The sequence below is a fragment of the Eleutherodactylus coqui genome, chromosome 3 (genome assembly GCF_035609145.1).
Source record: "Eleutherodactylus coqui strain aEleCoq1 chromosome 3, aEleCoq1.hap1, whole genome shotgun sequence".
In the NCBI taxonomy this organism is placed as follows: domain Eukaryota; kingdom Metazoa; phylum Chordata; class Amphibia; order Anura; family Eleutherodactylidae; genus Eleutherodactylus; species Eleutherodactylus coqui.
The window spans coordinates 87,121,851-87,144,804 of record NC_089839.1 but is presented as its reverse complement, the minus strand read 5'-3'; the positions used below and the strand labels follow the sequence as shown (position 1 = coordinate 87,144,804).

Genomic DNA, 22,954 nt, shown 5'->3' with positions numbered 1-22,954 from the left:
TTAGCCTAGGGAGACCACCCGGAAAAGAGGCAAAATGAGAAATTGTGCACAACCAGCCAGAATCCTTCACTTCTGCAGTATGCAAATAAGGCCCCTGTTCAGGAACTGTTGACAGGATTCTGGCTGCCTTGGGTAATTGTGCACAATCAGCCAGGATCACATCTTTCCCAGGATGCTTTGCTTCTGCAACATGCAAATGAGGACCCCCATTCAGGATCAGTTAACACATTCGGAAACAGCACTCTCTCTTTTTTCACCAGAATAAGGAAGCCCCAGCAAAACTGGAGCATGCAAAAATTGCTACAAAACTCAGTGTTGCTCCTCTCCACGGAAATCTTTAGTAAAAGGCGAAAGATTTATACGTTCTGAAGAGAAACCAGAGCATAATGGGCAAGGGGTTCCTCAGCTCCTGCCACCACCGCTGCAGTGCTCTCTTAGCCTGGGGAGACCACCCGGAAAAGAGGCAAAATGAGAAATTGTGCACAACCAGCCAGAATCCTTCACTTCTGCAGTATGCAAATAAGGCCCCTGTTCAGGAACTGTTGACAGGATTCTGGCTGCCTTGGGTAATTGTGCACAATCAGCCAGGATCACATCTTTCCCAGGATGCTTTGCTTCTGCAACATGCAAATGAGGACCCCCATTCAGGATCAGTTAACACATTCGGAAACAGCACGCTCTCTTTTTTCACCAGAATAAGGAAGCCCCAGCAAAACTGGAGCATGCAAAAATTGCTACAAAACTCAGTGCTGCTCCTCTCCACGGAAATCTTTAGTAAAAGGCGAAAGATTTATACGTTCTGAAGAGAAACCAGAGCATAATGGGCAAGGGGTTCCTCAGCTCCTGCCACCACCGCTGCAGTGCTCTGTTAGCCTAGGGAGACCACCCGGAAAAGAGGCAAAATGAGAACTTGTGCACAACCAGCCAGAATCCTTCACTTCTGCAGTATGCAAATAAGGCCCCTGTTCAGGAACTGTTGACAGGATTCTGGCTGCCTTGGGTAATTGTGCACAATCAGCCAGGATCACATCTTTCCCAGGAAGCTTTGCTTCTGCAACATGCAAATGAGGACCCCCATTCAGGATCAGTTAACACATTCGGAAACAGCACTCTCTCTTTTTCACCAGAATAAGGAAGCCCCAGCAAAACTGGAGCATGCAAAAATTGCTACAAAACTCAGTGTTGCTCCTCTCCACGGAAATCTTTAGTAAAAGGCGAAAGATTTATACGTTCTGAAGAGAAACCAGAGCATAATGGGCAAGGGGTTCCTCAGCTCCTGCCACCACCGCTGCAGTGCTCTCTTAGCCTGGGGAGACCACCCGGAAAAGAGGCAAAATGAGAAATTGTGCACAACCAGCCAGAATCCTTCACTTCTGCAGTATGCAAATAAGGCCCCTGTTCAGGAACTGTTGACAGGATTCTGGCTGCCTTGGGTAATTGTGCACAATCAGCCAGGATCACATCTTTCCCAGGATGCTTTGCTTCTGCAACATGCAAATGAGGACCCCCATTCAGGATCAGTTAACACATTCGGAAACAGCACGCTCTCTTTTTTCACCAGAATAAGGAAGCCCCAGCAAAACTGGAGCATTCAAAAATTGCTACAAAACTCAGTGTTGCTCCTCTCCACGGAAATCTTTAGTAAAAGGCGAAAGATTTATACGTTCTGAAGAGAAACCAGAGCATAATGGGCAAGGGGTTCCTCAGCTCCTGCCACCACCGCTGCAGTGCTCTCTTAGCCTAGGGAGACCACCCGGAAAAGAGGCAAAATGAGAAATTGTGCACAACCAGCCAGAATCCTTCACTTCTGCAGTATGCAAATAAGGCCCCTGTTCAGGAACTGTTGACAGGATTCTGGCTGCCTTGGGTAATTGTGCACAATCAGCCAGGATCACATCTTTCCCAGGATGCTTTGCTTCTGCAACATGCAAATGAGGACCCCCATTCAGGATCAGTTAACACATTCGGAAACAGCACTCTCTCTTTTTTCACCAGAATAAGGAAGCCCCAGCAAAACTGGAGCATGCAAAAATTGCTACAAAACTCAGTGTTGCTCCTCTCCACGGAAATCTTTAGTAAAAGGCGAAAGATTTATACGTTCTGAAGAGAAACCAGAGCATAATGGGCAAGGGGTTCCTCAGCTCCTGCCACCACCGCTGCAGTGCTCTCTTAGCCGGAAAAGAGGCAAAATGAGAAATTGTGCACAACCAGCCAGAATCCTTCACTTCTGCAGTATGCAAATAAGGCCCCTGTTCAGGAACTGTTGACAGGATTCTGGCTGCCTTGGGTAATTGTGCACAATCAGCCAGGATCACATCTTTCCCAGGATGCTTTGCTTCTGCAACATGCAAATGAGGACCCCCATTCAGGATCAGTTAACACATTCGGAAACAGCACTCTCTCTTTTTTCACCAGAATAAGGAAGCCCCAGCAAAACTGGAGCATGCAAAAATTGCTACAAAACTCAGTGTTGCTCCTCTCCACGGAAATCTTTAGTAAAAGGCGAAAGATTTATACGTTCTGAAGACAAACCAGAGCATAATGGGCAAGGGGTTCCTCAGCTCCTGCCACCACCGCTGCAGTGCTCTCTTAGCCTAGGGAGACCACCCGGAAAAGAGGCAAAATGAGAAATTGTGCACAACCAGCCAGAATCCTTCACTTCTGCAGTATGCAAATAAGGCCCCTGTTCAGGAACTGTTGACAGGATTCTGGCTGCCTTGGGTAATTGTGCACAATCAGCCAGGATCACATCTTTCCCAGGATGCTTTGCTTCTGCAACATGCAAATGAGGACCCCCATTCAGGATCAGTTAACACATTCGGAAACAGCACTCTCTCTTTTTTCACCAGAATAAGGAAGCCCCAGCAAAACTGGAGCATGCAAAAATTGCTACAAAACTCAGTGTTGCTCCTCTCCACGGAAATCTTTAGTAAAAGGCGAAAGATTTATACGTTCTGAAGACAAACCAGAGCATAATGGGCAAGGGGTTCCTCAGCTCCTGCCACCACCGCTGCAGTGCTCTCTTAGCCTAGGGAGACCACCCGGAAAAGAGGCAAAATGAGAAATTGTGCACAACCAGCCAGAATCCTTCACTTCTGCAGTATGCAAATAAGGCCCCTGTTCAGGAACTGTTGACAGGATTCTGGCTGCCTTGGGTAATTGTGCACAATCAGCCAGGATCACATCTTTCCCAGGATGCTTTGCTTCTGCAACATGCAAATGAGGACCCCCATTCAGGATCAGTTAACACATTCAGAAACAGCACGCTCTCTTTTTTCACCAGAATAAGGAAGCCCCAGCAAAACTGGAGCATGCAAAAATTGCTACAAAACTCAGTGTTGCTCCTCTCCACGGAAATCTTTAGTAAAAGGCGAAAGATTTATACGTTCTGAAGAGAAACCAGAGCATAATGGGCAAGGGGTTCCTCAGCTCCTGCCACCACCGCTGCAGTGCTCTCTTAGCCTAGGGAGACCACCCGGAAAAGAGGCAAAATGAGAAATTGTGCACAACCAGCCAGAATCCTTCACTTCTGCAGTATGCAAATAAGGCCCCTGTTCAGGAACTGTTGACAGGATTCTGGCTGCCTTGGGTAATTGTGCACAATCAGCCAGGATCACATCTTTCCCAGGATGCTTTGCTTCTGCAACATGCAAATGAGGACCCCCATTCAGGATCAGTTAACACATTCGGAAACAGCACTCTCTCTTTTTTCACCAGAATAAGGAAGCCCCAGCAAAACTGGAGCATGCAAAAATTGCTACAAAACTCAGTGTTGCTCCTCTCCACGGAAATCTTTAGTAAAAGGCGAAAGATTTATACGTTCTGAAGACAAACCAGAGCATAATGGGCAAGGGGTTCCTCAGCTCCTGCCACCACCGCTGCAGTGCTCTCTTAGCCTAGGGAGACCACCCGGAAAAGAGGCAAAATGAGAAATTGTGCACAACCAGCCAGAATCCTTCACTTCTGCAGTATGCAAATAAGGCCCCTGTTCAGGAACTGTTGACAGGATTCTGGCTGCCTTGGGTAATTGTGCACAATCAGCCAGGATCACATCTTTCCCAGGATGCTTTGCTTCTGCAACATGCAAATGAGGACCCCCATTCAGGATCAGTTAACACATTCGGAAACAGCACTCTCTCTTTTTTCACCAGAATAAGGAAGCCCCAGCAAAACTGGAGCATGCAAAAATTGCTACAAAACTCAGTGTTGCTCCTCTCCACGGAAATCTTTAGTAAAAGGCGAAAGATTTATACGTTCTGAAGAGAAACCAGAGCATAATGGGCAAGGGGTTCCTGCCACCACCGCTGCAGTGCTCTCTTAGCCTAGGGAGACCACCCGGAAAAGAGGCAAAATGAGAAATTGTGCACAACCAGCCAGAATCCTTCACTTCTGCAGTATGCAAATAAGGCCCCTGTTCAGGAACTGTTGACAGGATTCTGGCTGCCTTGGGTAATTGTGCACAATCAGCCAGGATCACATCTTTCCCAGGATGCTTTGCTTCTGCAACATGCAAATGAGGACCCCCATTCAGGATCAGTTAACACATTCGGAAACAGCACGCTCTCTTTTTTCACCAGAATAAGGAAGCCCCAGCAAAACTGGAGCACGCAAAAATTGCTACAAAACTCAGTGTTGCTCCTCTCCACGGAAATCTTTAGTAAAAGGCGAAAGATTTATACGTTCTGAAGAGAAACCAGAGCATAATGGGCAAGGGGTTCCTCAGCTCCTGCCACCACCGCTGCAGTGCTCTCTTAGCCTAGGGAGACCACCCGGAAAAGAGGCAAAATGAGAACTTGTGCACAACCAGCCAGAATCCTTCACTTCTGCAGTATGCAAATAAGGCCCCTGTTCAGGAACTGTTGACAGGATTCTGGCTGCCTTGGGTAATTGTGCACAATCAGCCAGGATCACATCTTTCCCAGGAAGCTTTGCTTCTGCAACATGCAAATGAGGACCCCCATTCAGGATCAGTTAACACATTCGGAAACAGCACTCTCTTTTTTCACCAGAATAAGGAAGCCCCAGCAAAACTGGAGCATTCAAAAATTGCTACAAAACTCAGTGTTGCTCCTCTCCACGGAAATCTTTAGTAAAAGGCGAAAGATTTATACGTTCTGAAGAGAAACCAGAGCATAATGGGCAAGGGGTTCCTCAGCTCCTGCCACCACCGCTGCAGTGCTCTCTTAGCCTAGGGAGACCACCCGGAAAAGAGGCAAAATGAGAAATTGTGCACAACCAGCCAGAATCCTTCACTTCTGCAGTATGCAAATAAGGCCCCTGTTCAGGAACTGTTGACAGGATTCTGGCTGCCTTGGGTAATTGTGCACAATCAGCCAGGATCACATCTTTCCCAGGATGCTTTGCTTCTGCAACATGCAAATGAGGACCCCCATTCAGGATCAGTTAACACATTCGGAAACAGCACTCTCTCTTTTTTCACCAGAATAAGGAAGCCCCAGCAAAACTGGAGCATGCAAAAATTGCTACAAAACTCAGTGTTGCTCCTCTCCACGGAAATCTTTAGTAAAAGGCGAAAGATTTATACGTTCTGAAGAGAAACCAGAGCATAATGGGCAAGGGGTTCCTCAGCTCCTGCCACCACCGCTGCAGTGCTCTCTTAGCCTAGGGAGACCACCCGGAAAAGAGGCAAAATGAGAAATTGTGCACAACCAGCCAGAATCCTTCACTTCTGCAGTATGCAAATAAGGCCCCTGTTCAGGAACTGTTGACAGGATTCTGGCTGCCTTGGGTAATTGTGCACAATCAGCCAGGATCACATCTTTCCCAGGATGCTTTGCTTCTGCAACATGCAAATGAGGACCCCCATTCAGGATCAGTTAACACATTCGGAAACAGCACTCTCTCTTTTTTCACCAGAATAAGGAAGCCCCAGCAAAACTGGAGCATGCAAAAATTGCTACAAAACTCAGTGTTGCTCCTCTCCACGGAAATCTTTAGTAAAAGGCGAAAGATTTATACGTTCTGAAGAGAAACCAGAGCATAATGGGCAAGGGGTTCCTCAGCTCCTGCCACCACCACTGCAGTGCTCTCTTAGCCTAGGGAGACCACCCGGAAAAGAGGCAAAATGAGAAATTGTGCACAACCAGCCAGAATCCTTCACTTCTGCAGTATGCAAATAAGGCCCCTGTTCAGGAACTGTTGACAGGATTCTGGCTGCCTTGGGTAATTGTGCACAATCAGCCAGGATCACATCTTTCCCAGGATGCTTTGCTTCTGCAACATGCAAATGAGGACCCCCATTCAGGATCAGTTAACACATTCGGAAACAGCACGCTCTCTTTTTTCACCAGAATAAGGAAGCCCCAGCAAAACTAGAGCATGCAAAAATTGCTACAAAACTCAGTGTTGCTCCTCTCCACGGAAATCTTTAGTAAAAGGCGAAAGATTTATACGTTCTGAAGAGAAACCAGAGAAAATGGGCAAGGGGTTCCTCAGCTCCTGCCACCACCGCTGCAGTGCTCTCTTAGCCTAGGGAGACCACCCGGAAAAGAGGCAAAATGAGAAATTGTGCACAACCAGCCAGAATCCTTCACTTCTGCAGTATGCAAATAAGGCCCCTGTTCAGGAACTGTTGACAGGATTCTGGCTGCCTTGGGTAATTGTGCACAATCAGCCAGGATCACATCTTTCCCAGGATGCTTTGCTTCTGCAACATGCAAATGAGGACCCCCGTTCAGGATCAGTTAACACATTCGGAAACAGCACGCTCTCTTTTTTCACCAGAATAAGGAAGCCCCAGCAAAACTGGAGCATGCAAAAATAGCTACAAAACTCAGTGTTGCTCCTCTCCACGGAAATCTTTAGTAAAAGGCGAAAGATTTATACGTTCTGAAGAGAAACCAGAGCATAATGGGCAAGGGGTTCCTCAGCTCCTGCCACCACCGCTGCAGTGCTCTCTTAGCCTAGGGAGACCACCCGGAAAAGAGGCAAAATGAGAAATTGTGCACAACCAGCCAGAATCCTTCACTTCTGCAGTATGCAAATAAGGCCCCTGTTCAGGAACTGTTGACAGGATTCTGGCTGCCTTGGGTAATTGTGCACAATCAGCCAGGATCACATCTTTCCCAGGATGCTTTGCTTCTGCAACATGCAAATGAGGACCCCCATTCAGGATCAGTTAACACATTCGGAAACAGCACTCTCTCTTTTTTCACCAGAATAAGGAAGCCCCAGCAAAACTGGAGCATGCAAAAATTGCTACAAAACTCAGTGTTGCTCCTCTCCACGGAAATCTTTAGTAAAAGGCGAAAGATTTATACGTTCTGAAGAGAAACCAGAGCATAATGGGCAAGGGGTTCCTCAGCTCCTGCCACCACCGCTGCAGTGCTCTCTTAGCCTAGGGAGACCACCCGGAAAAGAGGCAAAATGAGAAATTGTGCACAACCAGCCAGAATCCTTCACTTCTGCAGTATGCAAATAAGGCCCCTGTTCAGGAACTGTTGACAGGATTCTGGCTGCCTTGGGTAATTGTGCACAATCAGCCAGGATCACATCTTTCCCAGGATGCTTTGCTTCTGCAACATGCAAATGAGGACCCCCATTCAGGATCAGTTAACACATTCGGAAACAGCACTCTCTCTTTTTTCACCAGAATAAGGAAGCCCCAGCAAAACTGGAGCATGCAAAAATTGCTACAAAACTCAGTGTTGCTCCTCTCCACGGAAATCTTTAGTAAAAGGCGAAAGATTTATACGTTCTGAAGAGAAACCAGAGCATAATGGGCAAGGGGTTCCTCAGCTCCTGCCACCACCGCTGCAGTGCTCTCTTAGCCTGGGGAGACCACCCGGAAAAGAGGCAAAATGAGAAATTGTGCACAACCAGCCAGAATCCTTCACTTCTGCAGTATGCAAATAAGGCCCCTGTTCAGGAACTGTTGACAGGATTCTGGCTGCCTTGGGTAATTGTGCACAATCAGCCAGGATCACATCTTTCCCAGGATGCTTTGCTTCTGCAACATGCAAATGAGGACCCCCATTCAGGATCAGTTAACACATTCGGAAACAGCACGCTCTCTTTTTTCACCAGAATAAGGAAGCCCCAGCAAAACTGGAGCATGCAAAAATTGCTACAAAACTCAGTGCTGCTCCTCTCCACGGAAATCTTTAGTAAAAGGCGAAAGATTTATACGTTCTGAAGAGAAACCAGAGCATAATGGGCAAGGGGTTCCTCAGCTCCTGCCACCACCGCTGCAGTGCTCTGTTAGCCTAGGGAGACCACCCGGAAAAGAGGCAAAATGAGAACTTGTGCACAACCAGCCAGAATCCTTCACTTCTGCAGTATGCAAATAAGGCCCCTGTTCAGGAACTGTTGACAGGATTCTGGCTGCCTTGGGTAATTGTGCACAATCAGCCAGGATCACATCTTTCCCAGGAAGCTTTGCTTCTGCAACATGCAAATGAGGACCCCCATTCAGGATCAGTTAACACATTCGGAAACAGCACTCTCTCTTTTTCACCAGAATAAGGAAGCCCCAGCAAAACTGGAGCATGCAAAAATTGCTACAAAACTCAGTGTTGCTCCTCTCCACGGAAATCTTTAGTAAAAGGCGAAAGATTTATACGTTCTGAAGAGAAACCAGAGCATAATGGGCAAGGGGTTCCTCAGCTCCTGCCACCACCGCTGCAGTGCTCTCTTAGCCTGGGGAGACCACCCGGAAAAGAGGCAAAATGAGAAATTGTGCACAACCAGCCAGAATCCTTCACTTCTGCAGTATGCAAATAAGGCCCCTGTTCAGGAACTGTTGACAGGATTCTGGCTGCCTTGGGTAATTGTGCACAATCAGCCAGGATCACATCTTTCCCAGGATGCTTTGCTTCTGCAACATGCAAATGAGGACCCCCATTCAGGATCAGTTAACACATTCGGAAACAGCACGCTCTCTTTTTTCACCAGAATAAGGAAGCCCCAGCAAAACTGGAGCATTCAAAAATTGCTACAAAACTCAGTGTTGCTCCTCTCCACGGAAATCTTTAGTAAAAGGCGAAAGATTTATACGTTCTGAAGAGAAACCAGAGCATAATGGGCAAGGGGTTCCTCAGCTCCTGCCACCACCGCTGCAGTGCTCTCTTAGCCTAGGGAGACCACCCGGAAAAGAGGCAAAATGAGAAATTGTGCGCAACCAGCCAGAATCCTTCACTTCTGCAGTATGCAAATAAGGCCCCTGTTCAGGAACTGTTGACAGGATTCTGGCTGCCTTGGGTAATTGTGCACAATCAGCCAGGATCACATCTTTCCCAGGATGCTTTGCTTCTGCAACATGCAAATGAGGACCCCCATTCAGGATCAGTTAACACATTCGGAAACAGCACTCTCTCTTTTTTCACCAGAATAAGGAAGCCCCAGCAAAACTGGAGCATGCAAAAATTGCTACAAAACTCAGTGTTGCTCCTCTCCACGGAAATCTTTAGTAAAAGGCGAAAGATTTATACGTTCTGAAGAGAAACCAGAGCATAATGGGCAAGGGGTTCCTCAGCTCCTGCCACCACCGCTGCAGTGCTCTCTTAGCCTAGGGAGACCACCCGGAAAAGAGGCAAAATGAGAAATTGTGCACAACCAGCCAGAATCCTTCACTTCTGCAGTATGCAAATAAGGCCCCTGTTCAGGAACTGTTGACAGGATTCTGGCTGCCTTGGGTAATTGTGCACAATCAGCCAGGATCACATCTTTCCCAGGATGCTTTGCTTCTGCAACATGCAAATGAGGACCCCCATTCAGGATCAGTTAACACATTCGGAAACAGCACTCTCTCTTTTTTCACCAGAATAAGGAAGCCCCAGCAAAACTGGAGCATGCAAAAATTGCTACAAAACTCAGTGCTGCTCCTCTCCACGGAAATCTTTAGTAAAAGGCGAAAGATTTATACGTTCTGAAGAGAAACCAGAGCATAATGGGCAAGGGGTTCCTCAGCTCCTGCCACCACCGCTGCAGTGCTCTGTTAGCCTAGGGAGACCACCCGGAAAAGAGGCAAAATGAGAACTTGTGCACAACCAGCCAGAATCCTTCACTTCTGCAGTATGCAAATAAGGCCCCTGTTCAGGAACTGTTGACAGGATTCTGGCTGCCTTGGGTAATTGTGCACAATCAGCCAGGATCACATCTTTCCCAGGAAGCTTTGCTTCTGCAACATGCAAATGAGGACCCCCATTCAGGATCAGTTAACACATTCGGAAACAGCACTCTCTCTTTTTCACCAGAATAAGGAAGCCCCAGCAAAACTGGAGCATGCAAAAATTGCTACAAAACTCAGTGTTGCTCCTCTCCACGGAAATCTTTAGTAAAAGGCGAAAGATTTATACGTTCTGAAGAGAAACCAGAGCATAATGGGCAAGGGGTTCCTCAGCTCCTGCCACCACCGCTGCAGTGCTCTCTTAGCCTGGGGAGACCACCCGGAAAAGAGGCAAAATGAGAAATTGTGCACAACCAGCCAGAATCCTTCACTTCTGCAGTATGCAAATAAGGCCCCTGTTCAGGAACTGTTGACAGGATTCTGGCTGCCTTGGGTAATTGTGCACAATCAGCCAGGATCACATCTTTCCCAGGATGCTTTGCTTCTGCAACATGCAAATGAGGACCCCCATTCAGGATCAGTTAACACATTCGGAAACAGCACGCTCTCTTTTTTCACCAGAATAAGGAAGCCCCAGCAAAACTGGAGCATTCAAAAATTGCTACAAAACTCAGTGTTGCTCCTCTCCACGGAAATCTTTAGTAAAAGGCGAAAGATTTATACGTTCTGAAGAGAAACCAGAGCATAATGGGCAAGGGGTTCCTCAGCTCCTGCCACCACCGCTGCAGTGCTCTCTTAGCCTAGGGAGACCACCCGGAAAAGAGGCAAAATGAGAAATTGTGCGCAACCAGCCAGAATCCTTCACTTCTGCAGTATGCAAATAAGGCCCCTGTTCAGGAACTGTTGACAGGATTCTGGCTGCCTTGGGTAATTGTGCACAATCAGCCAGGATCACATCTTTCCCAGGATGCTTTGCTTCTGCAACATGCAAATGAGGACCCCCATTCAGGATCAGTTAACACATTCGGAAACAGCACTCTCTCTTTTTTCACCAGAATAAGGAAGCCCCAGCAAAACTGGAGCATGCAAAAATTGCTACAAAACTCAGTGTTGCTCCTCTCCACGGAAATCTTTAGTAAAAGGCGAAAGATTTATACGTTCTGAAGAGAAACCAGAGCATAATGGGCAAGGGGTTCCTCAGCTCCTGCCACCACCGCTGCAGTGCTCTCTTAGCCTAGGGAGACCACCCGGAAAAGAGGCAAAATGAGAAATTGTGCACAACCAGCCAGAATCCTTCACTTCTGCAGTATGCAAATAAGGCCCCTGTTCAGGAACTGTTGACAGGATTCTGGCTGCCTTGGGTAATTGTGCACAATCAGCCAGGATCACATCTTTCCCAGGATGCTTTGCTTCTGCAACATGCAAATGAGGACCCCCATTCAGGATCAGTTAACACATTCGGAAACAGCACTCTCTCTTTTTTCACCAGAATAAGGAAGCCCCAGCAAAACTGGAGCATGCAAAAATTGCTACAAAACTCAGTGTTGCTCCTCTCCACGGAAATCTTTAGTAAAAGGCGAAAGATTTATACGTTCTGAAGACAAACCAGAGCATAATGGGCAAGGGGTTCCTCAGCTCCTGCCACCACCGCTGCAGTGCTCTCTTAGCCTAGGGAGACCACCCGGAAAAGAGGCAAAATGAGAAATTGTGCACAACCAGCCAGAATCCTTCACTTCTGCAGTATGCAAATAAGGCCCCTGTTCAGGAACTGTTGACAGGATTCTGGCTGCCTTGGGTAATTGTGCACAATCAGCCAGGATCACATCTTTCCCAGGATGCTTTGCTTCTGCAACATGCAAATGAGGACCCCCATTCAGGATCAGTTAACACATTCAGAAACAGCACGCTCTCTTTTTTCACCAGAATAAGGAAGCCCCAGCAAAACTGGAGCATGCAAAAATTGCTACAAAACTCAGTGTTGCTCCTCTCCACGGAAATCTTTAGTAAAAGGCGAAAGATTTATACGTTCTGAAGAGAAACCAGAGCATAATGGGCAAGGGGTTCCTCAGCTCCTGCCACCACCGCTGCAGTGCTCTCTTAGCCTAGGGAGACCACCCGGAAAAGAGGCAAAATGAGAAATTGTGCACAACCAGCCAGAATCCTTCACTTCTGCAGTATGCAAATAAGGCCCCTGTTCAGGAACTGTTGACAGGATTCTGGCTGCCTTGGGTAATTGTGCACAATCAGCCAGGATCACATCTTTCCCAGGATGCTTTGCTTCTGCAACATGCAAATGAGGACCCCCATTCAGGATCAGTTAACACATTCGGAAACAGCACTCTCTCTTTTTTCACCAGAATAAGGAAGCCCCAGCAAAACTGGAGCATGCAAAAATTGCTACAAAACTCAGTGTTGCTCCTCTCCACGGAAATCTTTAGTAAAAGGCGAAAGATTTATACGTTCTGAAGACAAACCAGAGCATAATGGGCAAGGGGTTCCTCAGCTCCTGCCACCACCGCTGCAGTGCTCTCTTAGCCTAGGGAGACCACCCGGAAAAGAGGCAAAATGAGAAATTGTGCACAACCAGCCAGAATCCTTCACTTCTGCAGTATGCAAATAAGGCCCCTGTTCAGGAACTGTTGACAGGATTCTGGCTGCCTTGGGTAATTGTGCACAATCAGCCAGGATCACATCTTTCCCAGGATGCTTTGCTTCTGCAACATGCAAATGAGGACCCCCATTCAGGATCAGTTAACACATTCGGAAACAGCACTCTCTCTTTTTTCACCAGAATAAGGAAGCCCCAGCAAAACTGGAGCATGCAAAAATTGCTACAAAACTCAGTGTTGCTCCTCTCCACGGAAATCTTTAGTAAAAGGCGAAAGATTTATACGTTCTGAAGAGAAACCAGAGCATAATGGGCAAGGGGTTCCTCAGCTCCTGCCACCACCGCTGCAGTGCTCTCTTAGCCTAGGGAGACCACCCGGAAAAGAGGCAAAATGAGAAATTGTGCACAACCAGCCAGAATCCTTCACTTCTGCAGTATGCAAATAAGGCCCCTGTTCAGGAACTGTTGACAGGATTCTGGCTGCCTTGGGTAATTGTGCACAATCAGCCAGGATCACATCTTTCCCAGGATGCTTTGCTTCTGCAACATGCAAATGAGGACCCCCATTCAGGATCAGTTAACACATTCGGAAACAGCACTCTCTCTTTTTTCACCAGAATAAGGAAGCCCCAGCAAAACTGGAGCATGCAAAAATTGCTACAAAACTCAGTGTTGCTCCTCTCCACGGAAATCTTTAGTAAAAGGCGAAAGATTTATACGTTCTGAAGAGAAACCAGAGCATAATGGGCAAGGGGTTCCTCAGCTCCTGCCACCACCGCTGCAGTGCTCTCTTAGCCTAGGGAGACCACCCGGAAAAGAGGCAAAATGAGAAATTGTGCACAACCAGCCAGAATCCTTCACTTCTGCAGTATGCAAATAAGGCCCCTGTTCAGGAACTGTTGACAGGATTCTGGCTGCCTTGGGTAATTGTGCACAATCAGCCAGGATCACATCTTTCCCAGGATGCTTTGCTTCTGCAACATGCAAATGAGGACCCCCATTCAGGATCAGTTAACACATTCGGAAACAGCACTCTCTCTTTTTTCACCAGAATAAGGAAGCCCCAGCAAAACTGGAGCATGCAAAAATTGCTACAAAACTCAGTGTTGCTCCTCTCCACGGAAATCTTTAGTAAAAGGCGAAAGATTTATACGTTCTGAAGACAAACCAGAGCATAATGGGCAAGGGGTTCCTCAGCTCCTGCCACCACCGCTGCAGTGCTCTCTTAGCCTAGGGAGACCACCCGGAAAAGAGGCAAAATGAGAAATTGTGCACAACCAGCCAGAATCCTTCACTTCTGCAGTATGCAAATAAGGCCCCTGTTCAGGAACTGTTGACAGGATTCTGGCTGCCTTGGGTAATTGTGCACAATCAGCCAGGATCACATCTTTCCCAGGATGCTTTGCTTCTGCAACATGCAAATGAGGACCCCCATTCAGGATCAGTTAACACATTCGGAAACAGCACTCTCTCTTTTTTCACCAGAATAAGGAAGCCCCAGCAAAACTGGAGCATGCAAAAATTGCTACAAAACTCAGTGTTGCTCCTCTCCACGGAAATCTTTAGTAAAAGGCGAAAGATTTATACGTTCTGAAGAGAAACCAGAGCATAATGGGCAAGGGGTTCCTCAGCTCCTGCCACCACCGCTGCAGTGCTCTCTTAGCCTAGGGAGACCACCCGGAAAAGAGGCAAAATGAGAAATTGTGCACAACCAGCCAGAATCCTTCACTTCTGCAGTATGCAAATAAGGCCCCTGTTCAGGAACTGTTGACAGGATTCTGGCTGCCTTGGGTAATTGTGCACAATCAGCCAGGATCACATCTTTCCCAGGATGCTTTGCTTCTGCAACATGCAAATGAGGACCCCCATTCAGGATCAGTTAACACATTCGGAAACAGCACTCTCTCTTTTTTCACCAGAATAAGGAAGCCCCAGCAAAACTGGAGCATGCAAAAATTGCTACAAAACTCAGTGTTGCTCCTCTCCACGGAAATCTTTAGTAAAAGGCGAAAGATTTATACGTTCTGAAGAGAAACCAGAGCATAATGGGCAAGGGGTTCCTCAGCTCCTGCCACCACCGCTGCAGTGCTCTCTTAGCCTGGGGAGACCACCCGGAAAAGAGGCAAAATGAGAAATTGTGCACAACCAGCCAGAATCCTTCACTTCTGCAGTATGCAAATAAGGCCCCTGTTCAGGAACTGTTGACAGGATTCTGGCTGCCTTGGGTAATTGTGCACAATCAGCCAGGATCACATCTTTCCCAGGATGCTTTGCTTCTGCAACATGCAAATGAGGACCCCCATTCAGGATCAGTTAACACATTCGGAAACAGCACGCTCTCTTTTTTCACCAGAATAAGGAAGCCCCAGCAAAACTGGAGCATGCAAAAATTGCTACAAAACTCAGTGCTGCTCCTCTCCACGGAAATCTTTAGTAAAAGGCGAAAGATTTATACGTTCTGAAGAGAAACCAGAGCATAATGGGCAAGGGGTTCCTCAGCTCCTGCCACCACCGCTGCAGTGCTCTGTTAGCCTAGGGAGACCACCCGGAAAAGAGGCAAAATGAGAACTTGTGCACAACCAGCCAGAATCCTTCACTTCTGCAGTATGCAAATAAGGCCCCTGTTCAGGAACTGTTGACAGGATTCTGGCTGCCTTGGGTAATTGTGCACAATCAGCCAGGATCACATCTTTCCCAGGAAGCTTTGCTTCTGCAACATGCAAATGAGGACCCCCATTCAGGATCAGTTAACACATTCGGAAACAGCACTCTCTCTTTTTCACCAGAATAAGGAAGCCCCAGCAAAACTGGAGCATGCAAAAATTGCTACAAAACTCAGTGTTGCTCCTCTCCACGGAAATCTTTAGTAAAAGGCGAAAGATTTATACGTTCTGAAGAGAAACCAGAGCATAATGGGCAAGGGGTTCCTCAGCTCCTGCCACCACCGCTGCAGTGCTCTCTTAGCCTGGGGAGACCACCCGGAAAAGAGGCAAAATGAGAAATTGTGCACAACCAGCCAGAATCCTTCACTTCTGCAGTATGCAAATAAGGCCCCTGTTCAGGAACTGTTGACAGGATTCTGGCTGCCTTGGGTAATTGTGCACAATCAGCCAGGATCACATCTTTCCCAGGATGCTTTGCTTCTGCAACATGCAAATGAGGACCCCCATTCAGGATCAGTTAACACATTCGGAAACAGCACGCTCTCTTTTTTCACCAGAATAAGGAAGCCCCAGCAAAACTGGAGCATTCAAAAATTGCTACAAAACTCAGTGTTGCTCCTCTCCACGGAAATCTTTAGTAAAAGGCGAAAGATTTATACGTTCTGAAGAGAAACCAGAGCATAATGGGCAAGGGGTTCCTCAGCTCCTGCCACCACCGCTGCAGTGCTCTCTTAGCCTAGGGAGACCACCCGGAAAAGAGGCAAAATGAGAAATTGTGCACAACCAGCCAGAATCCTTCACTTCTGCAGTATGCAAATAAGGCCCCTGTTCAGGAACTGTTGACAGGATTCTGGCTGCCTTGGGTAATTGTGCACAATCAGCCAGGATCACATCTTTCCCAGGATGCTTTGCTTCTGCAACATGCAAATGAGGACCCCCATTCAGGATCAGTTAACACATTCGGAAACAGCACTCTCTCTTTTTTCACCAGAATAAGGAAGCCCCAGCAAAACTGGAGCATGCAAAAATTGCTACAAAACTCAGTGTTGCTCCTCTCCACGGAAATCTTTAGTAAAAGGCGAAAGATTTATACGTTCTGAAGAGAAACCAGAGCATAATGGGCAAGGGGTTCCTCAGCTCCTGCCACCACCGCTGCAGTGCTCTCTTAGCCTAGGGAGACCACCCGGAAAAGAGGCAAAATGAGAAATTGTGCACAACCAGCCAGAATCCTTCACTTCTGCAGTATGCAAATAAGGCCCCTGTTCAGGAACTGTTGACAGGATTCTGGCTGCCTTGGGTAATTGTGCACAATCAGCCAGGATCACATCTTTCCCAGGATGCTTTGCTTCTGCAACATGCAAATGAGGACCCCCATTCAGGATCAGTTAACACATTCGGAAACAGCACTCTCTCTTTTTTCACCAGAATAAGGAAGCCCCAGCAAAACTGGAGCATGCAAAAATTGCTACAAAACTCAGTGTTGCTCCTCTCCACGGAAATCTTTAGTAAAAGGCGAAAGATTTATACGTTCTGAAGACAAACCAGAGCATAATGGGCAAGGGGTTCCTCAGCTCCTGCCACCACCGCTGCAGTGCTCTCTTAGCCTAGGGAGACCACCCGGAAAAGAGGCAAAATGAGAAATTGTGCACAACCAGCCAGAATCCTTCACTTCTGCAGTATGCAAATAAGGCCCCTGTTCAGGAACTGTTGACAGGATTCTGGCTGCCTTGGGTAATTGTGCACAATCAGCCAGGATCACATCTTTCCCAGGATGCTTTGCTTCTGCAACATGCAAATGAGGACCCCCATTCAGGATCAGTTAACACATTCGGAAACAGCACTCTCTCTTTTTTCACCAGAATAAGGAAGCCCCAGCAAAACTGGAGCATGCAAAAATTGCTACAAAACTCAGTGTTGCTCCTCTCCACGGAAATCTTTAGTAAAAGGCGAAAGATTTATACGTTCTGAAGACAAACCAGAGCATAATGGGCAAGGGGTTCCTCAGCTCCTGCCACCACCGCTGCAGTGCTCTCTTAGCCTAGGGAGACCACCCGGAAAAGAGGCAAAATGAGAAATTGTGCACAACCAGCCAGAATCCTTCACTTCTGCAGTATGCAAATAAGGCCCCTGTTCAGGAACTGTTGACAGGATTCTGGCTGCCTTGGGTAATTGTGCACAATCAGCCAGGATCACATCTTTCCCAGGATGCTTTGCTTCTGCAACATGCAAATGAGGACCCCCATTCAGGATCAGTTAACACATTCAGAAACAGCACGCTCTCTTTTTTCACCAGAATAAGGAAGCCCCAGCAAAACTGGAGCATGCAAAAATTGCTACAAAACTCAGTGTTGCTCCTCTCCACGGAAATCTTTAGTAAAAGGCGAAAGATTTATACGTTCTGAAGAGAAACCAGAGCATAATGGGCAAGGGGTTCCTCAGCTCCTGCCACCACCGCTGCAGTGCTCTCTTAGCCTAGGGAGACCACCCGGAAAAGAGGCAAACTGAGAAATTGTGCACAACCAGCCAGAATCCTTCACTTCTGCAGTATGCAAATAAGGCCCCTGTTCAGGAACTGTTGACAGGATTCTGGCTGCCTTGGGTAATTGTGCACAATCAGCCAGGATCACATCTTTCCCAGGATGCTTTGCTTCTGCAACATGCAAATGAGGACCCCCATTCAGGATCAGTTAACACATTCGGAAACAGCACTCTCTCTTTTTTCACCAGAATAAGGAAGCCCCAGCAAAACTGGAGCATGCAAAAATTGCTACAAAACTCAGTGTTGCTCCTCTCCACGGAAATCTTTAGTAAAAGGCGAAAGATTTATACGTTCTGAAGACAAACCAGAGCATAATGGGCAAGGGGTTCCTCAGCTCCTGCCACCACCGCTGCAGTGCTCTCTTAGCCTAGGGAGACCACCCGGAAAAGAGGCAAAATGAGAAATTGTGCACAACCAGCCAGAATCCTTCACTTCTGCAGTATGCAAATAAGGCCCCTGTTCAGGAACTGTTGACAGGATTCTGGCTGCCTTGGGTAATTGTGCACAATCAGCCAGGATCACATCTTTCCCAGGATGCTTTGCTTCTGCAACATGCAAATGAGGACCCCCATTCAGGATCAGTTAACACATTCGGAAACAGCACTCTCTCTTTTTTCACCAGAATAAGGAAGCCCCAGCAAAACTGGAGCATGCAAAAATTGCTACAAAACTCAGTGTTGCTCCTCTCCACGGAAATCTTTAGTAAAAGGCGAAAGATTTATACGTTCTGAAGAGAAACCAGAGCATAATGGGCAAGGGGTTCCTGCCACCACCGCTGCAGTGCTCTCTTAGCCTAGGGAGACCACCCGGAAAAGAGGCAAAATGAGAAATTGTGCACAACCAGCCAGAATCCTTCACTTCTGCAGTATGCAAATAAGGCCCCTGTTCAGGAACTGTTGACAGGATTCTGGCTGCCTTGGGTAATTGTGCACAATCAGCCAGGATCACATCTTTCCCAGGATGCTTTGCTTCTGCAACATGCAAATGAGGACCCCCATTCAGGATCAGTTAACACATTCGGAAACAGCACTCTCTCTTTTTTCACCAGAATAAGGAAGCCCCAGCAAAACTGGAGCATGCAAAAATTGCTACAAAACTCAGTGTTGCTCCTCTCCAAGGAAATCTTTAGTAAAAGGCGAAAGATTTATACGTTCTGAAGAGAAACCAGAGCATAATGGGCAAGGGGTTCCTCAGCTCCTGCCACCACCGCTGCAGTGCTCTCTTAGCCTAGGGAGACCACCCGGAAAAGAGGCAAAATGAGAAATTGTGCACAACCAGCCAGAATCCTTCACTTCTGCAGTATGCAAATAAGGCCCCTGTTCAGGAACTGTTGACAGGATTCTGGCTGCCTTGGGTAATTGTGCACAATCAGCCAGGATCACATCTTTCCCAGGATGCTTTGCTTCTGCAACATGCAAATGAGGACCCCCATTCAGGATCAGTTAACACATTCGGAAACAGCACTCTCTCTTTTTTCACCAGAATAAGGAAGCCCCAGCAAAACTGGAGCATGCAAAAATTGCTACAAAACTCAGTGTTGCTCCTCTCCACGGAAATCTTTAGTAAAAGGCGAAAGATTTATACGTTCTGAAGAGAAACCAGAGCATAATGGGCAAGGGGTTCCTCAGCTCCTGCCACCACCGCTGCAGTGCTCTCTTAGCCTAGGGAGACCACCCGGAAAAGAGGCAAAATGAGAAATTGTGCACAACCAGCCAGAATCCTTCACTTCTGCAGTATGCAAATAAGGCCCCTGTTCAGGAACTGTTGACAGGATTCTGGCTGCCTTGGGTAATTGTGCACAATCAGCCAGGATCACATCTTTCCCAGGATGCTTTGCTTCTGCTACATGCAAATGAGGACCCCCATTCAGGATCAGTTAACACATTCGGAAACAGCACGCTCTCTTTTTTCACCAGAATAAGGAAGCCCCAGCAAAACTGGAGCATGCAAAAATTGCTACAAAACTCAGTGTTGCTCCTCTCCACGGAAATCTTTAGTAAAAGGCGAAAGATTTATACGTTCTGAAGAGAAACCAGAGCATAATGGGCAAGGGGTTCCTCAGCTCCTGCCACCACCGCTGCAGTGCTCTCTTAGCCTAGGGAGACCACCCGGAAAAGAGGCAAAATGAGAAATTGTGCACAACCAGCCAGAATCCTTCACTTCTGCAGTATGCAAATAAGGCCCCTGTTCAGGAACTGTTGACAGGATTCTGGCTGCCTTGGGTAATTGTGCACAATCAGCCAGGATCACATCTTTCCCAGGATGCTTTGCTTCTGCAACATGCAAATGAGGACCCCCATTCAGGATCAGTTAACACATTCGGAAACAGCACTCTCTCTTTTTTCACCAGAATAAGGAAGCCCCAGCAAAACTGGAGCATGCAAAAATTGCTACAAAACTCAGTGTTGCTCCTCTCCACGGAAATCTTTAGTAAAAGGCGAAAGATTTATACGTTCTGAAGAGAAACCAGAGCATAATGGGCAAGGGGTTCCTGCCACCACCGCTGCAGTGCTCTCTTAGCCTAGGGAGACCACCCGGAAAAGAGGCAAAATGAGAAATTGTGCACAACCAGCCAGAATCCTTCACTTCTGCAGTATGCAAATAAGGCCCCTGTTCAGGAACTGTTGACAGGATTCTGGCTGCCTTGGGTAATTGTGCACAATCAGCCAGGATCACATCTTTCCCAGGATGCTTTGCTTCTGCAACATGCAAATGAGGACCCCCATTCAGGATCAGTTAACACATTCGGAAACAGCACTCTCTCTTTTTTCACCAGAATAAGGAAGCCCCAGCAAAACTGGAGCATGCAAAAATTGCTACAAAACTCAGTGTTGCTCCTCTCCACGGAAATCTTTAGTAAAAGGCGAAAGATTTATACGTTCTGAAGAGAAACCAGAGCATAATGGGCAAGGGGTTCCTCAGCTCCTGCCACCACCGCTGCAGTGCTCTCTTAGCCTAGGGAGACCACCCGGAAAAGAGGCAAAATGAGAAATTGTGCACAACCAGCCAGAATCCTTCACTTCTGCACTATGCAAATAAGGCCCCTGTTCAGGAACTGTTGACAGGATTCTGGCTGCCTTGGGTAATTGTGCACAATCAGCCAGGATCACATCTTTCCCAGGATGCTTTGCTTCTGCAACATGCAAATGAGGACCCCCATTCAGGATCAGTTAACACATTCGGAAACAGCACGCTCTCTTTTTTCACCAGAATAAGGAAGCCCCAGCAAAACTGGAGCATGCAAAAATTGCTACAAAACTCAGTGTTGCTCCTCTCCACGGAAATCTTTAGTAAAAGGCGAAAGATTTATACGTTCTGAAGAGAAACCAGAGAAAATGGGCAAGGGGTTCCTCAGCTCCTGCCACCACCGCTGCAGTGCTCTCTTAGCCTAGGGAGACCACCCAGAAAAGAGGCAAAATGAGAAATTGTGCACAACCAGCCAGAATCCTTCACTTCTGCAGTATGCAAATAAGGCCCCTGTTCAGGAACTGTTGACAGGATTCTGGCTGCCTTGGGTAATTGTGCACAATCAGCCAGGATCACATCTTTCCCAGGATGCTTTGCTTCTGCAACATGCAAATGAGGACCCCCATTCAGGATCAGTTAACACATTCGGAAACAGCACTCTCTCTTTTTTCACCAGAATAAGGAAGCCCCAGCAAAACTGGAGCATGCAAAAATTGCTACAAAACTCAGTGTTGCTCCTCTCCACGGAAATCTTTAGTAAAAGGCGAAAGATTTATACGTTCTGAAGAGAAACCAGAGCATAATGGGCAAGGGGTTCCTCAGCTCCTGCCACCACCGCTGCAGTGCTCTCTTAGCCTAGGGAGACCACCCGGAAAAGAGGCAAAATGAGAAATTGTGCACAACCAGCCAGAATCCTTCACTTCTGCAGTATGCAAATAAGGCCCCTGTTCAGGAACTGTTGACAGGATTCTGGCTGCCTTGGGTAATTGTGCACAATCAGCCAGGATCACATCTTTCCCAGGATGCTTTGCTTCTGCAACATGCAAATGAGGACCCCCATTCAGGATCAGTTAACACATTCGGAAACAGCACTCTCTCTTTTTTCACCAGAATAAGGAAGCCCCAGCAAAACTGGAGCATGCAAAAATTGCTACAAAACTCAGTGTTGCTCCTCTCCACGGAAATCTTTAGTAAAAGGCGAAAGATTTATACGTTCTGAAGAGAAACCAGAGCATAATGGGCAAGGGGTTCCTCAGCTCCTGCCACCACCGCTGCAGTGCTCTCTTAGCCTAGGGAGACCACCCGGAAAAGAGGCAAAATGAGAAATTGTGCACAACCAGCCAGAATCCTTCACTTCTGCAGTATGCAAATAAGGCCCCTGTTCAGGAACTGTTGACAGGATTCTGGCTGCCTTGGGTAATTGTGCACAATCAGCCAGGATCACATCTTTCCCAGGATGCTTTGCTTCTGCAACATGCAAATGAGGACCCCCATTCAGGATCAGTTAACACATTCGGAAACAGCACTCTCTCTTTTTTCACCAGAATAAGGAAGCCCCAGCAAAACTGGAGCATGCAAAAATTGCTACAAAACTCAGTGTTGCTCCTCTCCACGGAAATCTTTAGTAAAAGGCGAAAGATTCATACGTTCTGAAGAGAAACCAGAGCATAATGGGCAAGGGGTTCCTCAGCTCCTGCCACCACCGCTGCAGTGCTCTCTTAGCCTAGGGAGACCACCCGGAAAAGAGGCAAAATGAGAAATTGTGCACAACCAGCCAGAATCCTTCACTTCTGCAGTATGCAAATAAGGCCCCTGTTCAGGAACTGTTGACAGGATTCTGGCTGCCTTGGGTAATTGTGCACAATCAGCCAGGATCACATCTTTCCCAGGATGCTTTGCTTCTGCAACATGCAAATGAGGACCCCCATTCAGGATCAGTTAACACATTCGGAAACAGCACTCTCTCTTTTTTCACCAGAATAAGGAAGCCCCAGCAAAACTGGAGCATGCAAAAATTGCTACAAAACTCAGTGTTGCTCCTCTCCACGGAAATCTTTAGTAAAAGGCGAAAGATTTATACGTTCTGAAGACAAACCAGAGCATAATGGGCAAGGGGTTCCTCAGCTCCTGCCACCACCGCTGCAGTGCTC

The 22,954-nt window shown here is 47.3% G+C and overlaps 53 non-coding genes across 53 annotated transcripts; all 53 read right to left on the bottom strand.

Moving 5' to 3' along the window:
- Nucleotides 1-268: 268 nt before the first annotated feature.
- Nucleotides 269-385, bottom strand: LOC136622885 (U5 spliceosomal RNA). The gene has a single exon (XR_010792065.1). It is a non-coding gene; the product is annotated as a U5 spliceosomal RNA (small nuclear RNA).
- A 317-nt stretch (nucleotides 386-702) lies between these two features.
- LOC136622259 (U5 spliceosomal RNA) lies at nucleotides 703-819 on the bottom strand. The gene has a single exon (XR_010791482.1). It is a non-coding gene; the product is annotated as a U5 spliceosomal RNA (small nuclear RNA).
- A 316-nt stretch (nucleotides 820-1,135) lies between these two features.
- Nucleotides 1,136-1,252, bottom strand: LOC136622884 (U5 spliceosomal RNA). Its single transcript, XR_010792064.1, has one exon. It is a non-coding gene; the product is annotated as a U5 spliceosomal RNA (small nuclear RNA).
- A 317-nt stretch (nucleotides 1,253-1,569) lies between these two features.
- LOC136622066 (U5 spliceosomal RNA) lies at nucleotides 1,570-1,686 on the bottom strand. Its single transcript, XR_010791294.1, has one exon. It is a non-coding gene; the product is annotated as a U5 spliceosomal RNA (small nuclear RNA).
- Nucleotides 1,687-2,003: 317 nt separating this feature from the next.
- Nucleotides 2,004-2,120, bottom strand: LOC136622883 (U5 spliceosomal RNA). The gene has a single exon (XR_010792063.1). It is a non-coding gene; the product is annotated as a U5 spliceosomal RNA (small nuclear RNA).
- Nucleotides 2,121-2,423: 303 nt separating this feature from the next.
- LOC136622545 (U5 spliceosomal RNA) lies at nucleotides 2,424-2,540 on the bottom strand. The gene has a single exon (XR_010791756.1). It is a non-coding gene; the product is annotated as a U5 spliceosomal RNA (small nuclear RNA).
- A 317-nt stretch (nucleotides 2,541-2,857) lies between these two features.
- On the bottom strand, nucleotides 2,858-2,974 carry LOC136622544 (U5 spliceosomal RNA). The gene has a single exon (XR_010791755.1). It is a non-coding gene; the product is annotated as a U5 spliceosomal RNA (small nuclear RNA).
- A 317-nt stretch (nucleotides 2,975-3,291) lies between these two features.
- On the bottom strand, nucleotides 3,292-3,408 carry LOC136622882 (U5 spliceosomal RNA). The gene has a single exon (XR_010792062.1). It is a non-coding gene; the product is annotated as a U5 spliceosomal RNA (small nuclear RNA).
- A 317-nt stretch (nucleotides 3,409-3,725) lies between these two features.
- On the bottom strand, nucleotides 3,726-3,842 carry LOC136622543 (U5 spliceosomal RNA). Its single transcript, XR_010791754.1, has one exon. It is a non-coding gene; the product is annotated as a U5 spliceosomal RNA (small nuclear RNA).
- Nucleotides 3,843-4,159: 317 nt separating this feature from the next.
- Nucleotides 4,160-4,276, bottom strand: LOC136622881 (U5 spliceosomal RNA). Its single transcript, XR_010792061.1, has one exon. It is a non-coding gene; the product is annotated as a U5 spliceosomal RNA (small nuclear RNA).
- Nucleotides 4,277-4,585: 309 nt separating this feature from the next.
- LOC136622293 (U5 spliceosomal RNA) lies at nucleotides 4,586-4,702 on the bottom strand. Its single transcript, XR_010791514.1, has one exon. It is a non-coding gene; the product is annotated as a U5 spliceosomal RNA (small nuclear RNA).
- Nucleotides 4,703-5,017: 315 nt separating this feature from the next.
- On the bottom strand, nucleotides 5,018-5,134 carry LOC136623148 (U5 spliceosomal RNA). Its single transcript, XR_010792314.1, has one exon. It is a non-coding gene; the product is annotated as a U5 spliceosomal RNA (small nuclear RNA).
- Nucleotides 5,135-5,451: 317 nt separating this feature from the next.
- Nucleotides 5,452-5,568, bottom strand: LOC136622880 (U5 spliceosomal RNA). The gene has a single exon (XR_010792060.1). It is a non-coding gene; the product is annotated as a U5 spliceosomal RNA (small nuclear RNA).
- Nucleotides 5,569-5,885: 317 nt separating this feature from the next.
- On the bottom strand, nucleotides 5,886-6,002 carry LOC136622878 (U5 spliceosomal RNA). The gene has a single exon (XR_010792058.1). It is a non-coding gene; the product is annotated as a U5 spliceosomal RNA (small nuclear RNA).
- Nucleotides 6,003-6,319: 317 nt separating this feature from the next.
- Nucleotides 6,320-6,436, bottom strand: LOC136622356 (U5 spliceosomal RNA). Its single transcript, XR_010791574.1, has one exon. It is a non-coding gene; the product is annotated as a U5 spliceosomal RNA (small nuclear RNA).
- A 316-nt stretch (nucleotides 6,437-6,752) lies between these two features.
- On the bottom strand, nucleotides 6,753-6,869 carry LOC136622400 (U5 spliceosomal RNA). Its single transcript, XR_010791617.1, has one exon. It is a non-coding gene; the product is annotated as a U5 spliceosomal RNA (small nuclear RNA).
- A 317-nt stretch (nucleotides 6,870-7,186) lies between these two features.
- On the bottom strand, nucleotides 7,187-7,303 carry LOC136622877 (U5 spliceosomal RNA). The gene has a single exon (XR_010792057.1). It is a non-coding gene; the product is annotated as a U5 spliceosomal RNA (small nuclear RNA).
- Nucleotides 7,304-7,620: 317 nt separating this feature from the next.
- LOC136622876 (U5 spliceosomal RNA) lies at nucleotides 7,621-7,737 on the bottom strand. Its single transcript, XR_010792056.1, has one exon. It is a non-coding gene; the product is annotated as a U5 spliceosomal RNA (small nuclear RNA).
- Nucleotides 7,738-8,054: 317 nt separating this feature from the next.
- On the bottom strand, nucleotides 8,055-8,171 carry LOC136622258 (U5 spliceosomal RNA). Its single transcript, XR_010791481.1, has one exon. It is a non-coding gene; the product is annotated as a U5 spliceosomal RNA (small nuclear RNA).
- A 316-nt stretch (nucleotides 8,172-8,487) lies between these two features.
- Nucleotides 8,488-8,604, bottom strand: LOC136622875 (U5 spliceosomal RNA). Its single transcript, XR_010792055.1, has one exon. It is a non-coding gene; the product is annotated as a U5 spliceosomal RNA (small nuclear RNA).
- Nucleotides 8,605-8,921: 317 nt separating this feature from the next.
- LOC136623136 (U5 spliceosomal RNA) lies at nucleotides 8,922-9,038 on the bottom strand. Its single transcript, XR_010792303.1, has one exon. It is a non-coding gene; the product is annotated as a U5 spliceosomal RNA (small nuclear RNA).
- Nucleotides 9,039-9,355: 317 nt separating this feature from the next.
- Nucleotides 9,356-9,472, bottom strand: LOC136622874 (U5 spliceosomal RNA). Its single transcript, XR_010792054.1, has one exon. It is a non-coding gene; the product is annotated as a U5 spliceosomal RNA (small nuclear RNA).
- A 317-nt stretch (nucleotides 9,473-9,789) lies between these two features.
- On the bottom strand, nucleotides 9,790-9,906 carry LOC136622257 (U5 spliceosomal RNA). Its single transcript, XR_010791480.1, has one exon. It is a non-coding gene; the product is annotated as a U5 spliceosomal RNA (small nuclear RNA).
- Nucleotides 9,907-10,222: 316 nt separating this feature from the next.
- Nucleotides 10,223-10,339, bottom strand: LOC136622873 (U5 spliceosomal RNA). Its single transcript, XR_010792053.1, has one exon. It is a non-coding gene; the product is annotated as a U5 spliceosomal RNA (small nuclear RNA).
- Nucleotides 10,340-10,656: 317 nt separating this feature from the next.
- On the bottom strand, nucleotides 10,657-10,773 carry LOC136623125 (U5 spliceosomal RNA). Its single transcript, XR_010792292.1, has one exon. It is a non-coding gene; the product is annotated as a U5 spliceosomal RNA (small nuclear RNA).
- A 317-nt stretch (nucleotides 10,774-11,090) lies between these two features.
- On the bottom strand, nucleotides 11,091-11,207 carry LOC136622872 (U5 spliceosomal RNA). The gene has a single exon (XR_010792052.1). It is a non-coding gene; the product is annotated as a U5 spliceosomal RNA (small nuclear RNA).
- Nucleotides 11,208-11,524: 317 nt separating this feature from the next.
- Nucleotides 11,525-11,641, bottom strand: LOC136622542 (U5 spliceosomal RNA). Its single transcript, XR_010791753.1, has one exon. It is a non-coding gene; the product is annotated as a U5 spliceosomal RNA (small nuclear RNA).
- Nucleotides 11,642-11,958: 317 nt separating this feature from the next.
- LOC136622871 (U5 spliceosomal RNA) lies at nucleotides 11,959-12,075 on the bottom strand. The gene has a single exon (XR_010792051.1). It is a non-coding gene; the product is annotated as a U5 spliceosomal RNA (small nuclear RNA).
- Nucleotides 12,076-12,392: 317 nt separating this feature from the next.
- LOC136622540 (U5 spliceosomal RNA) lies at nucleotides 12,393-12,509 on the bottom strand. The gene has a single exon (XR_010791752.1). It is a non-coding gene; the product is annotated as a U5 spliceosomal RNA (small nuclear RNA).
- Nucleotides 12,510-12,826: 317 nt separating this feature from the next.
- On the bottom strand, nucleotides 12,827-12,943 carry LOC136622870 (U5 spliceosomal RNA). The gene has a single exon (XR_010792050.1). It is a non-coding gene; the product is annotated as a U5 spliceosomal RNA (small nuclear RNA).
- Nucleotides 12,944-13,260: 317 nt separating this feature from the next.
- Nucleotides 13,261-13,377, bottom strand: LOC136622869 (U5 spliceosomal RNA). The gene has a single exon (XR_010792049.1). It is a non-coding gene; the product is annotated as a U5 spliceosomal RNA (small nuclear RNA).
- A 317-nt stretch (nucleotides 13,378-13,694) lies between these two features.
- LOC136622538 (U5 spliceosomal RNA) lies at nucleotides 13,695-13,811 on the bottom strand. The gene has a single exon (XR_010791750.1). It is a non-coding gene; the product is annotated as a U5 spliceosomal RNA (small nuclear RNA).
- Nucleotides 13,812-14,128: 317 nt separating this feature from the next.
- LOC136622867 (U5 spliceosomal RNA) lies at nucleotides 14,129-14,245 on the bottom strand. The gene has a single exon (XR_010792047.1). It is a non-coding gene; the product is annotated as a U5 spliceosomal RNA (small nuclear RNA).
- A 317-nt stretch (nucleotides 14,246-14,562) lies between these two features.
- Nucleotides 14,563-14,679, bottom strand: LOC136622866 (U5 spliceosomal RNA). The gene has a single exon (XR_010792046.1). It is a non-coding gene; the product is annotated as a U5 spliceosomal RNA (small nuclear RNA).
- A 317-nt stretch (nucleotides 14,680-14,996) lies between these two features.
- On the bottom strand, nucleotides 14,997-15,113 carry LOC136622256 (U5 spliceosomal RNA). The gene has a single exon (XR_010791479.1). It is a non-coding gene; the product is annotated as a U5 spliceosomal RNA (small nuclear RNA).
- A 316-nt stretch (nucleotides 15,114-15,429) lies between these two features.
- On the bottom strand, nucleotides 15,430-15,546 carry LOC136622865 (U5 spliceosomal RNA). The gene has a single exon (XR_010792045.1). It is a non-coding gene; the product is annotated as a U5 spliceosomal RNA (small nuclear RNA).
- A 317-nt stretch (nucleotides 15,547-15,863) lies between these two features.
- On the bottom strand, nucleotides 15,864-15,980 carry LOC136623113 (U5 spliceosomal RNA). Its single transcript, XR_010792281.1, has one exon. It is a non-coding gene; the product is annotated as a U5 spliceosomal RNA (small nuclear RNA).
- Nucleotides 15,981-16,297: 317 nt separating this feature from the next.
- On the bottom strand, nucleotides 16,298-16,414 carry LOC136622864 (U5 spliceosomal RNA). The gene has a single exon (XR_010792044.1). It is a non-coding gene; the product is annotated as a U5 spliceosomal RNA (small nuclear RNA).
- Nucleotides 16,415-16,731: 317 nt separating this feature from the next.
- On the bottom strand, nucleotides 16,732-16,848 carry LOC136622537 (U5 spliceosomal RNA). Its single transcript, XR_010791749.1, has one exon. It is a non-coding gene; the product is annotated as a U5 spliceosomal RNA (small nuclear RNA).
- A 317-nt stretch (nucleotides 16,849-17,165) lies between these two features.
- Nucleotides 17,166-17,282, bottom strand: LOC136622536 (U5 spliceosomal RNA). Its single transcript, XR_010791748.1, has one exon. It is a non-coding gene; the product is annotated as a U5 spliceosomal RNA (small nuclear RNA).
- Nucleotides 17,283-17,599: 317 nt separating this feature from the next.
- LOC136622863 (U5 spliceosomal RNA) lies at nucleotides 17,600-17,716 on the bottom strand. Its single transcript, XR_010792043.1, has one exon. It is a non-coding gene; the product is annotated as a U5 spliceosomal RNA (small nuclear RNA).
- Nucleotides 17,717-18,033: 317 nt separating this feature from the next.
- LOC136622535 (U5 spliceosomal RNA) lies at nucleotides 18,034-18,150 on the bottom strand. Its single transcript, XR_010791747.1, has one exon. It is a non-coding gene; the product is annotated as a U5 spliceosomal RNA (small nuclear RNA).
- A 317-nt stretch (nucleotides 18,151-18,467) lies between these two features.
- LOC136622862 (U5 spliceosomal RNA) lies at nucleotides 18,468-18,584 on the bottom strand. Its single transcript, XR_010792042.1, has one exon. It is a non-coding gene; the product is annotated as a U5 spliceosomal RNA (small nuclear RNA).
- Nucleotides 18,585-18,893: 309 nt separating this feature from the next.
- LOC136622503 (U5 spliceosomal RNA) lies at nucleotides 18,894-19,010 on the bottom strand. Its single transcript, XR_010791717.1, has one exon. It is a non-coding gene; the product is annotated as a U5 spliceosomal RNA (small nuclear RNA).
- A 317-nt stretch (nucleotides 19,011-19,327) lies between these two features.
- On the bottom strand, nucleotides 19,328-19,444 carry LOC136622861 (U5 spliceosomal RNA). The gene has a single exon (XR_010792041.1). It is a non-coding gene; the product is annotated as a U5 spliceosomal RNA (small nuclear RNA).
- Nucleotides 19,445-19,761: 317 nt separating this feature from the next.
- LOC136622860 (U5 spliceosomal RNA) lies at nucleotides 19,762-19,878 on the bottom strand. Its single transcript, XR_010792040.1, has one exon. It is a non-coding gene; the product is annotated as a U5 spliceosomal RNA (small nuclear RNA).
- Nucleotides 19,879-20,195: 317 nt separating this feature from the next.
- On the bottom strand, nucleotides 20,196-20,312 carry LOC136622859 (U5 spliceosomal RNA). The gene has a single exon (XR_010792039.1). It is a non-coding gene; the product is annotated as a U5 spliceosomal RNA (small nuclear RNA).
- A 309-nt stretch (nucleotides 20,313-20,621) lies between these two features.
- LOC136622858 (U5 spliceosomal RNA) lies at nucleotides 20,622-20,738 on the bottom strand. Its single transcript, XR_010792038.1, has one exon. It is a non-coding gene; the product is annotated as a U5 spliceosomal RNA (small nuclear RNA).
- A 317-nt stretch (nucleotides 20,739-21,055) lies between these two features.
- Nucleotides 21,056-21,172, bottom strand: LOC136622246 (U5 spliceosomal RNA). The gene has a single exon (XR_010791470.1). It is a non-coding gene; the product is annotated as a U5 spliceosomal RNA (small nuclear RNA).
- A 316-nt stretch (nucleotides 21,173-21,488) lies between these two features.
- Nucleotides 21,489-21,605, bottom strand: LOC136622856 (U5 spliceosomal RNA). Its single transcript, XR_010792036.1, has one exon. It is a non-coding gene; the product is annotated as a U5 spliceosomal RNA (small nuclear RNA).
- Nucleotides 21,606-21,922: 317 nt separating this feature from the next.
- On the bottom strand, nucleotides 21,923-22,039 carry LOC136622855 (U5 spliceosomal RNA). The gene has a single exon (XR_010792035.1). It is a non-coding gene; the product is annotated as a U5 spliceosomal RNA (small nuclear RNA).
- Nucleotides 22,040-22,356: 317 nt separating this feature from the next.
- On the bottom strand, nucleotides 22,357-22,473 carry LOC136622416 (U5 spliceosomal RNA). Its single transcript, XR_010791633.1, has one exon. It is a non-coding gene; the product is annotated as a U5 spliceosomal RNA (small nuclear RNA).
- A 317-nt stretch (nucleotides 22,474-22,790) lies between these two features.
- On the bottom strand, nucleotides 22,791-22,907 carry LOC136622534 (U5 spliceosomal RNA). Its single transcript, XR_010791746.1, has one exon. It is a non-coding gene; the product is annotated as a U5 spliceosomal RNA (small nuclear RNA).
- Nucleotides 22,908-22,954: the final 47 nt, after the last annotated feature.